Source organism: Chamaea fasciata, unplaced genomic scaffold (genome assembly GCF_029207755.1).
Source record: "Chamaea fasciata isolate MVZ Bird 193981 ecotype frontalis unplaced genomic scaffold, bChaFas1.0.hap1 SCAF_11, whole genome shotgun sequence".
Classification (NCBI taxonomy): Eukaryota; Metazoa; Chordata; class Aves; order Passeriformes; family Sylviidae; genus Chamaea; species Chamaea fasciata.
The window spans coordinates 26514001-26525767 of record NW_027094096.1 but is presented as its reverse complement, the minus strand read 5'-3'; the positions used below and the strand labels follow the sequence as shown (position 1 = coordinate 26525767).

At 41.2% G+C, this 11767-nt stretch overlaps 1 long non-coding RNA gene across 1 annotated transcript; it reads right to left on the bottom strand.

Moving 5' to 3' along the window:
* Nucleotides 1–619: 619 nt before the first annotated feature.
* On the bottom strand, nt 620–11051 carry LOC136295417 (uncharacterized). Its single transcript, XR_010722665.1, has 6 exons — nt 10872–11051; nt 7671–7937; nt 7024–7087; nt 3979–4143; nt 1707–1769; nt 620–688 (listed from the first exon to the last, which is right to left on the bottom strand). It is a non-coding gene; the product is annotated as an uncharacterized lncRNA (long non-coding RNA).
* Nucleotides 11052–11767: the final 716 nt, after the last annotated feature.

Genomic DNA, 11767 nt, shown 5'->3' with positions numbered 1-11767 from the left:
CGATTGCCAATGCTCTTTAGTGGACTGCAGACACCCTGTTATTAATCTGAGTAACTGCTCACCACTCAGATTCTCAAGAACCCCATCACTTCTGCTGCACAGCAACAATATTTAGGCTTTTGACTTTCTGAAATGCATGCAGCAATATTTCACACCACGTACTAACCCAGATTCTCAGGCAGAAAACACGTCTAGGCAGCTGCAGTTATGCAACTAAAAAAACCAACCCAAACCCAAACCTTTTGTGTTTAAAAGTGACTTGTGTTCATTTTGTCTGAATAAATTTTAATGGAAATGAAAATTCACAGCCCCCTTGAGAAGATAAATCTTCCCAAGCCGCCTAAAAATTTACAGCTGGACAAAGAAAGCGAGGTCATTGTCTCATTGCCCTTAGGGTCAGTAGGACAGTGGGCTGGGGCAGTGTCATTTGGCCACCAAACCTGTCCCAAAATGAATGAGAAGGAAGAAAAAATGCCAGCTGTGTTATGTTGACCACACTGTCAGTTAAAAGAACAAAATATTGTATAGGTTTCATCTCAATTATTAGATCTATAGGGAATAAATGATCCAAGTGAAAGGGTAAGGAGATTATAAAGGAGGTTTATTTACCCAAAGAGCTCTCCAGTTCTTTGATAGTAGAATTCTTTGATAGTAGAATTCTTCATTGTTAAAAAACCCGCACCGTAATCTGAGGAACAATAGCACAAATTGCAGATATTCACTTACAGAGACAAAACTTTTAAAAAGGCAACACAACCACTACTATAATTTCTGCTGTTAAGAAATAATTTCAAATTGTACTTGTGCCTGAACCTCCAATTGGAGATCAAAGACCAACTTTAATTAGAAGTTATCTCTTATAAAAAAGCGGCCCCTTCTAAGAAATGCCTAAAATAAAAACGGGCATCCAGACAAAATAAAATATGTGTACAGTCAACTACCCTGGGGGAGCAAGAGCAACCCGGGAGCTTCCCACAGAGCTGCTGCTACTCTCTTTTATCTTACCATACCTTAAAAGCAGCTTTCCTTCCTGTCTGTGCCAGCCCTTCCCCACCAGGAGCTCAGCAGGAATCCTCAGGGTGTGATCCAGCAGCTGCCCTTGGACACCTCAGAGCCAGAAGTCCACTGCTGGCGGGAGACAGGGCACCGGTGGGGAGAGGAGTGGCGAAGCGCAGCACTAACACACCCCACAAAAAACCTAACCAAAGAATTGCCAGCATTCACAGCAGATAAAAAAAAGAAATTTCAGGTAGTGCAGAGATAGCTTGGCTAAGGCATAAGGCAGGGAAAGCAGCCAGCAGATATTTTAAGGCCTTGTTTGCATAGGAAATGCTTAGAACAGGAATACAAAGAACTGTGAAACATTGCGTAAATAGGAGGGACCAAATCAAGGGATACTTTAAAAAAATGTATTTGACAGCAAGGTTGTGTGGCTGCTTCATCATGATTTTGTGAGGGAAACACTCCAACCTGTTTCACTGGATACGGTAAAACACAAAATGAGCTGGGCAAAAGCAGAAGAAAATGCACGGCAGGGAAAGTGCAGCAGTCAGAGCATGAGAGAATTTCCATCCCTTAAGTGCCCATTTCAATGTGATTCTTTGTTTTCCCCTCTGGAACCACTAATCTCCCACCACAAAGTGATCCCAAGCCATGGGGCAAACATCCAAAGAGCTGCCTGGGACGCTGATGTCACTGTAACTTACCTGTCTGTGCCATCTGTGACCAAAGTCCTGCCTCTGAGGGGAGCCAGAAACTGGGGTTAGGTCCTGCAAGAAACAGCCAGAAATTAAGTGCTCTATGACAAGATATAAAAATGTAATCCAGTCCTGAGAATGTGTGATAATGTCCCTAGTCTATTTTCATAATTGCATGGAAAATATTCTTGAACTTTTCACATAGATTATTAGAGAACATCTAATTTATGCTGCTAAGGACTGCCTTAAAATACCTTTACTGAAGTCTTCAAAATGATAAAAACCTGTCTTATCATTCACACACCAAGAATAGGTTTCCACCAGACCATAATAACAAAATGACAATTTGTGAGGTTCTGAAAGAAGATGGGAGTAGCAAAAATCATCACAGAATTAATTTTTAATAACCCAATCTCACTGTCGCTTAATAAGACTGAGGTTTTGAGAATGAAATTAAAGCATAAATCCCTAGAAGAGACTTTCAAAACCCTAACATGTAATTATTGGGTTAAAAAAATATCAGCTTTAAGGTTTTAAATGTCTCTGTCAATAGAAAAGCCAGGAGAGGATGTAAGCACGCACATTATAAGAAACAAGAGTAGCTCAGCACTGGAGATGTTTAGGGAATAGAATTCTCTGACAAAGTTCAGTGTCCAAAATTGTTCCATCCAGCATAGCAATTTTATAAAAAGACCACAAATTAGACAACAGTTGGTGCAACCACATTTTTGTCCATGAAGGTATGGAAGGAGTAAAAGCACGTTTGCAAGGTGCTCTCCAAAATCCTGGGTAGCTTGGACAGATGTGCAAAGAATTATCTGGTGATTTCCCAGCTCCGCACACCTGGCACACCTCAGACCTCTTTCCAGGTGCAGGGATGTTTTCCATTAGATTTTTGGAAATGGATGTTTCCACTTCAATTTCTGATTTATCTCTACAGAAGACTGTCTTGTCTGATGAGGTCTGACTGGCTTGTTTCTGCTTCTTTCCTGTAGGAGGCTGCTTAACACTGGTGATTATTTTTATATTTAGAAGTTACCGTAAAAAAAATCAAGTTTCTACTTAAAAGAGAAAAAAAGGCAATTGCATAGCTGAAAGCAAATGGTCAGTCGTGTAGAAAATGGGAAGAATTTTCTGATGGTGAGTGAGAAGCGTGTGTACCATGGCATGGCAAGAGATGCAGCCACTGTGGCTCGAGTGTAGCAGGACACGGAGCTCCTGCAGCATCACCAGTTGGTGCTCTACAGCAAAACACAGGCAGGACACACACACGGCTGTTTGATGCCTCAGGTTGTGTTCAGCCTGGGCTGCCAGACTCATTCGTAGCAACCTGGGTGTTACTGGAAGGTCCAGAGGTGCAAATTGCAGCAAAAAGCTTCTCAGTTTGTAGAGGTGAAAAGCTATTTCCACCCCAAATCTCTCTTCCTGTGCTGGGCCATGAACACCTGCTCAGCAAGTGAACTCCTGCAGAGTTCACTGATGTCTCCAGGCTTTGGATCACATTTGTGCAGTTGATGAGCAGAAATTTGATCTCTAGACACACCTCGGTTCAAACTACACGGATACTGCAAGGTGAGATGCCATAGTTTCAATTACTTTTCTTCAACTGGGTGTGTGTAAGAGAAAGAGCAAATAAAATAGACAAAACTGCTGTTATTCAGAAGACACCCTGAGGAACAGGGAGACAGGGAAAGATTAAATGTGACAGCGACTCCCTGGAGGGCTTTGTGACAGTCAGGGAGGACTTTTTTTAACCCTGGCACATCTGAAACTGAGAATCTGAGGCAACAAAGGAATACCAGTAGTTCAATAGCAGGTAACTTTATTCTTAATTCATCTGAGAAATGGTCTGGAGAACTATTTAAAGCACAGTGGAACATTATACAAATAATACTTCCCTGGACAACAAAAGGAAAAGTAAGGCATGCCTAATGTGGGAGAGGAAATTGCTGGAGAAACTCAGATAATGCTGCAGGCTTTTGTTGATTTTTCTTAATAGTGACTACAATTGTAGAATGTGTCCGTGTGCTGTGAATAGATGCTGTGAATAAAATTCAGGTACCCTGCTAGTCAATTTTTCTTACTAATAAATACACACCCCAGAAAACATTCACCTGTGTGGCAAGCAGCATTTAATCCCTGGACTTTGCCCAATTGATGGAGTTTCAGTGGGGATTCATTAGAGGCTCCCTTAGTTGTGTGTTTGGCATTGCTGACTGTCCTTGGGCAGGTCCCAGCCCAACTGTGGGTCAGTCAGAGGAAGAATGAAGCCAGAGCCTACCTGGAAAACAAGGTGAGCTGGAACAGAGGTATGAGGAAGCCCTGATCACAGTTCCACAGCTGGACAGACACCCATGACAAGGAGTTCTCTCTCAGCCTGGAAAAGTGAATGTGGAGCAGAATCTCACAGGTTTTAGTCTCTCCAAAATGAAAGGGGAAGCAGATCCTGTTTAACATGATAAACAATATTTAGTGACTCTCAGTGACACACTTACTGAATATTTATCCATTAATACCACATGATGGCATAGTCACATTTGGTTCAGTTGACAGTCCCAGTAATGCTTCTGCTTAGTTGTCATTGTGCTTGAAGCCTGTCATTCCTCCCAAAAATAGCTGGGCACTTGGGTGTTGCATGGACCCAAGTGGAAGGGGAAACACACTGATCTTTCTTAACATGACTTGACCGTGAATTTATTTAATTGCGTTGGATTCAACCATTTTCATGTCCTCTCTGGATGAGTTACTGCTTAATCTGAGCTGAAATCTAAGAAACCAGAAGTGTGAGATGAGGCTAAAAAACATTTTTGAGGAGTCTGACTGAACATAACACCCTGCCTTGGTTTGGCAAAGTCGTGTCCAGAGAACTGTCCTTATCTAAGCTTTGCCAGGAGGTGAGATGGAGCAGTTGTTGAATGATGCTTCTTGGAAAACCACACAATTATTTCAAATAGAATTTCTGATAGTTAGCATCTTAAGGTAATGAGAAGACTTTTGAATAACTTTTCTTAAAACTTTTCTGTTTATATTCTTTGTCTTCCTTTTTGGTGATAGTCACAAATAATAGAGGCCCTCAGAATAAATCTGCATGGGTCACCTGACTTCAGTGGGCTCCTGACAATTGGAACGAGTTAAATTTCCAGCCTTGTGATTTAGAGCATGAGAAGATCCATGTCAGGTCTGGTTTGGGCCATTTAGCCACCCTCCAGCAGTGCATACCTAGGGAAAAATTACAAGGCTAAGGCTTTGCAACTGGGGCAGAAATTACATCTACTAAGTCCTCAACTGAGTTTTTTCCTTCCATGAATTCTGCTGCTCGAGTTTTAACCTCAAATATATTTCTGGCTCATAGCCATGAGTTTGACTAGTTGTTTAACTAAACTGACCATTTAACTGGATGTTGAAAAACGACCTTGTGATTGTCTGGAACCTGTAACCCGAACAGCCCATTTGCTCTCCTTTGGTTTTCCTCTTTTGAGAAAGAGTGAGGAATTCTTTTCTCTTAATTTCTCTATTTATAATTGCACAGACCTGTGCCATATCACCCCTAGTCATTTGTTTTCCAGCCCTAGGCTTGCTTGTTTTCCTTGACAAAGGAGCTGTTCAATATATTTGCTCATCTTTCTCCCTGACTGGAGTTCTTTTATTTTCTCTATCCAGATGAGAAAAGATCTAAATAAATACTACCCAGAGACCTCTTACTTTCTTTGAAGACTGCAGTGATCTTTTTAACAGTGCTGTGTAAAAATGACATATGTGAAATGCAATGAAATTTGTTGAGGCTTCCAATGCTGAAGATTAAGTAAATATGATTTTACTCTCTGTACTAAATCTGCTGATGAAGAAGCTAAATTCTGATCAGCAGCAGTTACAGTAACTAGCTTGCTGCTTTTCCCATGCTGAGGGTAGTTCTGCCTTGGAGATGCCATTGGTTGATGTCTTTCTGCCATGACAGATGTTTAAGCTGATACTTCCTTAGATGACAAGACTGAAAATAGACTCAACATCATTTGATGGAAACCCCTCCAGCATCAATAGAACCAGAACAGACCCGGAGCCCTTTATCTTGCCTCTCAGCCAGCACTTTGGCAGCCCTATATATGATAATGTAAGAATAATTGCTTATTACATCTCTGCTGTAGCATACAAGCATTGTGTAATTCAGCATTAATGTCTGACAACCCAGCTGTCATCTTTCCAAAAATACTTGCTCTCTCTAACTACTGTAGCTGCTGCTGCTTCTACTTCAAACCAAGGGAAGAGATTTTGCTCTGGGGCATTTTGACAGGGTGTTATCTTTTGAAAAGACAGATGTTTGTGCTGCAACTGTCTGGTGGTTTTAAGGCTCATGCACATGTTTCAATAAATAAGTGCTAAATTACTTGCCAGGTTCTGAGTTAAAGTGGACTTCTGGAGAAATATGTAGGTGAAACCCAAAAGTAAGATGAGCATGCTCATAAAAAAAAAAAAAAGTTTCAAATCGCTTTTGGAACAACATGAAAAGCCAGGAATCTCTGGCTTAAAGGCTTATGAATGTGAAAAGACACTTGGAATTTATAAAATACGTGGTGGTGTCATTTTCTGCCCTTCTCCATTTCATTTCCCAAGAGAAATACTTCAAAGGGAGGGCAAATAATTCCTCCCCTTATAAGGGATTTTATTATTTGAAGTAATGTGTAGGTCATTATTGACCCAACTTTGATTTGTAAGCTGATGATGAAATTAATTTGGCCTTTGGTGTAACCACAATTAACTTCTCCAGAAGGGAGGTGATTCCATGCCTTGCAGTAAAAAACTCTCTTTGGAAGGAGCAGCCTGGAGCCTTTGTGTTGGCTGAGGCTTCCACAGACTCATGCAGCTGAAGTGGTTCCCCTGCCCCCTGGCTGGTTCTCTGCCCTGGGTGCAATTTCACCCTGGCAGATAAATTATGGAAATTCTCTCACACCAGAATGACTGATTATTATCTGATATGGGAGTTTAATTCCTCATTCAGATTCCCCATAATGCACCAAACAAAGAGCTGGAGAATGACATTGATTGAACAGAGTTTAATATTCTTTAGAAAGCCTGGTTAACCTGTCACTGCTAAATGAATATGTGTTGTGTCTCTGTGTACTTTAAACTCTGTCTTGTATTAATAAATGGAAGTAGGATAAACTACTTGAGCTTTAAAACAACTTACAAGGAAATACATGAAACACTCCCCTCCCTCTGGTAATCTGCCATTGCTTACTGAATGCAGGTTGGGGAGGAAGAAAGAGAAAAGAAAAATAGGGATCTCATTTTTTAAAAAATATTGTGAAACAGTCTTCTGCTATTAACTTACCAGAATGCCAATCTGAGGACTCTGATTCTGGGAAATTTGCTCAGTAGGATCACTTCAAGTCATTCTGGAATCACAGATTAGCAAACATAGGACGAATACTTCAGAAAATTCATATGAGATGTGGGGACCCAGTTAAATATACAGCACAAAGTAAAAAAAAGAACAAGTACAATGCCTTTTATATAAATAAATAAAGATGGATGTATAACGCACATACATACAAAAACCTCAAGAAACCTCATCTCTGCAAGCTGTTCTGTACAGAGATTTATCATACATAAGGCAGCTCCTGGGACATAAAAGACCACTTTGCAAGTTAGAACCTGACAGCATTTCTCCTTATGCCAACTTGCCCACCCTGTTCAGCTAACCTAATTTTACGTGCCTATTTTTTTATTTTGGGCATTATGAAAATAGAATTAATGAATAAAAGCTTTCTTGTCTGAGGTATAGCTCTGATTTTCTCTGATATTCTCTGCCCTGTTAGGAGCTGGAGAGGGCCATGGATGCTCATTTATTCCAGAGGCTGGAAGAAAATTTTGTTGGAAAACTTGATTTTCTATGCTAAAATTAGATTTCTCCATATAAAGTTTATATTTCTTCTCTCTCCCCTTTGTGTTCCTTGGATCACACTCCTCCCACTGTACCTCCTATCCCAGCTGGAAAACCCGAAAGCCAAGATTCCTCAAGTGCTGCCTTGGAGACTCCAGCAAACACCACCTCCTGTGGATGTGCCACACACTCCTTACATTCTGCCTAAATTTTGTAATTTTTGGAGCACATCTTTGAGAGCAAGCAAGGCCAGAGCAGCAGGTTCTTAGCAGGGCAGCAGCGTAGCTATCAAAAGATCAAATTTTTACTTCCTTTTCCTTTCTCCAGCTGTTCAAAGCTGTGTGAAAAGCTGCAAGTATTCCCTGGGGAGAAAAGCAAAACAAAATTTAAAAAAAAAAAAAAAAAGTGTTTCAACATTAAAACACGTTGATTTCTTTTCTTGTTAAAAAATAACCATTAAAAAATGCCTTGTGTATTTTTTCTCAGTGCTCATACTGGCTTAAACTATACAAAAGAAATGAAGTAAAATCTATATATTTGAATTTTTTTTTTAAGATTGGCACTTTGGGAACAATTTCTACTTGTTTTTCCACTTATTGCACATGGGCTTGCGTGTGAACTTGTGTGAAGTGCGTGAAGCAGACTCATATCGCATGAGGGGAGTGGAGGGGGCTCACACAGAGCACCCTGCTGACGAGGGGCTCCTGGCACAGCGCTCAGCACCGACTGCTCTGCTCTGTGCAGAGCATCCCTGGCAGTGGAGAGGAGCCAAGTCCCACCTGGGCCGTCCCTGGGGTTACCTGGAGCACCTGTGGGGGTACAGCTAAACACAGACATCACTGTTTGTCTCTGAAATTCCAACAGCAGCACTTGGGAAGAACAACGGCGTTGGAATTTCTTTAGGGCAGTAAACTAGGTGTGTGTTCAAGGATTTGCTAACAGCTGGAGAGGTTTGAACCTGCAGCCTCTTGCTTTTGTCAGGAAAACATTGGCCTGCAGCCCCTGCGGGGCTGCAGAGATTTGAGGTAATCTTCCAGGAGACGTGTGATTGCTTTGCACATATGTTCCACTTTCAGCATAGGCTGCAGCAGGTGATGTGGTCTCCACTCCACTCCCTTTATTTCTGAGGATTTGGCTCCCTTAGTGCCTGTCTGATGGTGCACTGAGGGATGTGTGTCCTAGAAATGACAAGCACAAGGTGACCTCGTCCGAAGCAACAGCCCTGTGCAGGTTCTGCATGTGCAGGGGGCTGTACAATGAGAAGCTCAGAGGAGAATCAAGGCCAGGCTGGGTGGGGCTCGGAGCAACCTGATTTCGTGGGTGAGACCCCTGCCCACAGCAGGGGCTTGGGACAAGGGGATGTTTAATGTCCCCCGCAATCCAAACCCTTCTGTGCTCTGCGAAGAGCAAAGCAGGAGCAGACACAGCTCAGACTCCTTCCCATCCCCTCCCCTGCAGGGCAGAGTGGGCACAGATTTCACTGCTGGAGAGGGAATTTCAGCTGCTCCAGGAGCTCTCAGAGGCAGCTCCATGACTCCTCCTCAGGGGTTTGCTGTGCCAGAAGAGCACCTGCATTGCTCTCCATCTCTTCTCCATCCTTTATCCATCCCTTCTCCATCCCTGCTCCATCCCTTCTCCATCCTTTATCCATCCCTTCTTCCCTTCTCCTTCCCTTCTCCATCCTTTATCCATCCCTTCTCCATCCCCTCTCCCACAGCTCCTTCAGGAAGGACGACTGACAGTGCCCCAACAGCAATTCTTAATTATTTTCCAACTTTGACAATTAATAACTAATAAGCCCTATATAATCAAATGGGATTTCAGGCCCGTGGTTTAAACTCTCTTTACTGTACTTCAGTAACTGTAATTTTTTTTCTTTTCTTTCCCCTGAAGGCGCCCTCTTCACTGAATTCTGGGAGGGGAAGATTAAGCTGACAGATGGTATCGGCAGAAGAATGATTATGAGTTTTAAAAACCTTGATATTTTGGCTTACTACACCATTTTTCATGCAAATACTGACATGGATATTAGCATCCAATTAAGAAGGTATAAAACTGTGCCATTCTGTTACAGTTTACATTACAATCGTTTAATGTTTCATTAAAAATACTAAGAAGGGCTGCTCTGAAAGGGATAAAAATCAATGATCTATATATCACTTCTGCTGCTTTGCTCTTCTGGCACAACGTGGCAGTGAAAATGAGCTATAAATGTCTTTAAATTATTCTGTTAATCGGAGCTGCTTTCTCCATTTTTTGTGTTTTACCTTTATCAAAGGATTGATTCATATCAAGACACACTCCCTGGTGTTAAGGGAGTGTTAGCAAGGTAAAGTGTCAACTCTTCTGTGTGTCTTCATAGAGTATTTCCAATTGATTTCAATAGGTTTGGTTATGTCTAAACATCCATCATTTGTTATTTGGACAAGGACTGCCAGTGCAATTTAAACACCGAAACCAGCTGATTGTCCACAGACAAATGATTTAAATGTCCTTTGTTTACTGTTTAGTTTTGTTTTTTGTGAGAAAACCTATTTTCTTGGCACTTCCATTGAATAATAACACACTCTGTTATTAGAATTAATTCTCTGACTTGTTTAACATCACCACATCCACATCACTTTTAAAAAACAAGGAACAAATGGAAGGAAATTTTCGAGTCTCAAACTGCTGTGAGGCAATATATGAAATAACCTATCTTTCTTATTAAAACATCAAAATAATTTATTTCATAGGAATACTTTTCTCTACAGACACTATTACCTAGTTAGCTTAAAATAAAAATAAAATTAGGAATGCCTTAAAAAAGTTTTCCAATTAAATGCTTTGAAAATTTTGAAATATGTTCCAAAGTGGCATTGGGTCAAGAAATGCTTATTTTCATAAATGTCAGGGATTTCATATGCTAGATTCCGTTATTTTAACCAAGAAAGATGTAACTCAAAAGGTTTTGTCCAAGTATACATACATTAATTTACCTCTTTCTCACAGACAGCGAAAAGATATAAATCTCATTCTCACCATAACTTTTATCAGTGAACAAAATATGACAACAAAAAATATTGAAATCTCATTCAATTCTGGTTTTGTGAGAAACTTTAAAAACTTTGGGCATGCAGCCACCTTATTTGGGTTATCAGTTAAGTGTTACATCACAAGTAAACCAGGGGCAAAGCTGTACATGCTGTAAACAGAGACAATAAAATTACACAACTGAGCTGACAGTCATCACAAACTGACCCTCAGCTTACAGGACCCTCAGCTTGGGGACAATCACCTGGGCAGGTGTCACTTACCCAAACAGCGCGATCAGTTTAAAAGGCATTTGAGTGTAAGAAACCTGTGACAATCCTCCTTCCTGCCTTGCTTTTTTCTTTTTTTATAAAGTGGACATCCATCCCAACTTTGTGTCTCCTGCAGCTTCTGACTCCTGCAAGGCAGCTGCTGGATGCAGGAGGGATGACAAGCGTGGATGGCTCAGCCTGTGGAAAAGGCAGGGGAGGCTCTGAGTGCTGGAAATCAAACAGCCCTGCCAGCCAAACAGGCCTGCACCATGAACAGCAACAGCTGGTTGCAAGTATTGCACGCAGATTGTCTTCTTTATTAGGAGATATCAAAACCTCCAGTGACAATTCATCACTTCTCCAATCCTATTAGCAGTCATGGAAAAATGCCAAGTCATTTCCGACAAGTCTCTCTCAGCTCTCTTTACATCCTCAAAGCACCCAAGATCAGAGCACAACCTGAGTCAAAGAACATTGACTGGCTCTTAGCTAACTGAAAAAATCCAACCCTGTGCTAGAGGGGCTTTGCAAAATTGTTTTAAAGGACAGCAGAACACCAGAGTTGAGTTTTTTTAACTGGAGATGCTGAAGCTTATTTGTTTTTTTTGGTGTGCACACGGGTTGGTAGCAAGACTGCCCTACAAGGCCATGCTTCACCGTAACTCCTAAGAGCCATTGCCTCTGATATCAAATTTAGTTGCAAATGCTTTAAGATTTGAAACACTGCCACAATAACCAGTAGCCTGGGTGATTTTGCAAACTCCTCTTGTAAAATTTTCAGACTAATGTTCATTTTTATGGTCAGTATAAAGGGTAGGATATAGTTTAATTTCATGCAAGGGCTAGAAGCTCATGCCAACAAATTCAAATTCAAAGGAGTATATCACAGGTAGCCAGCAGGACAGTTT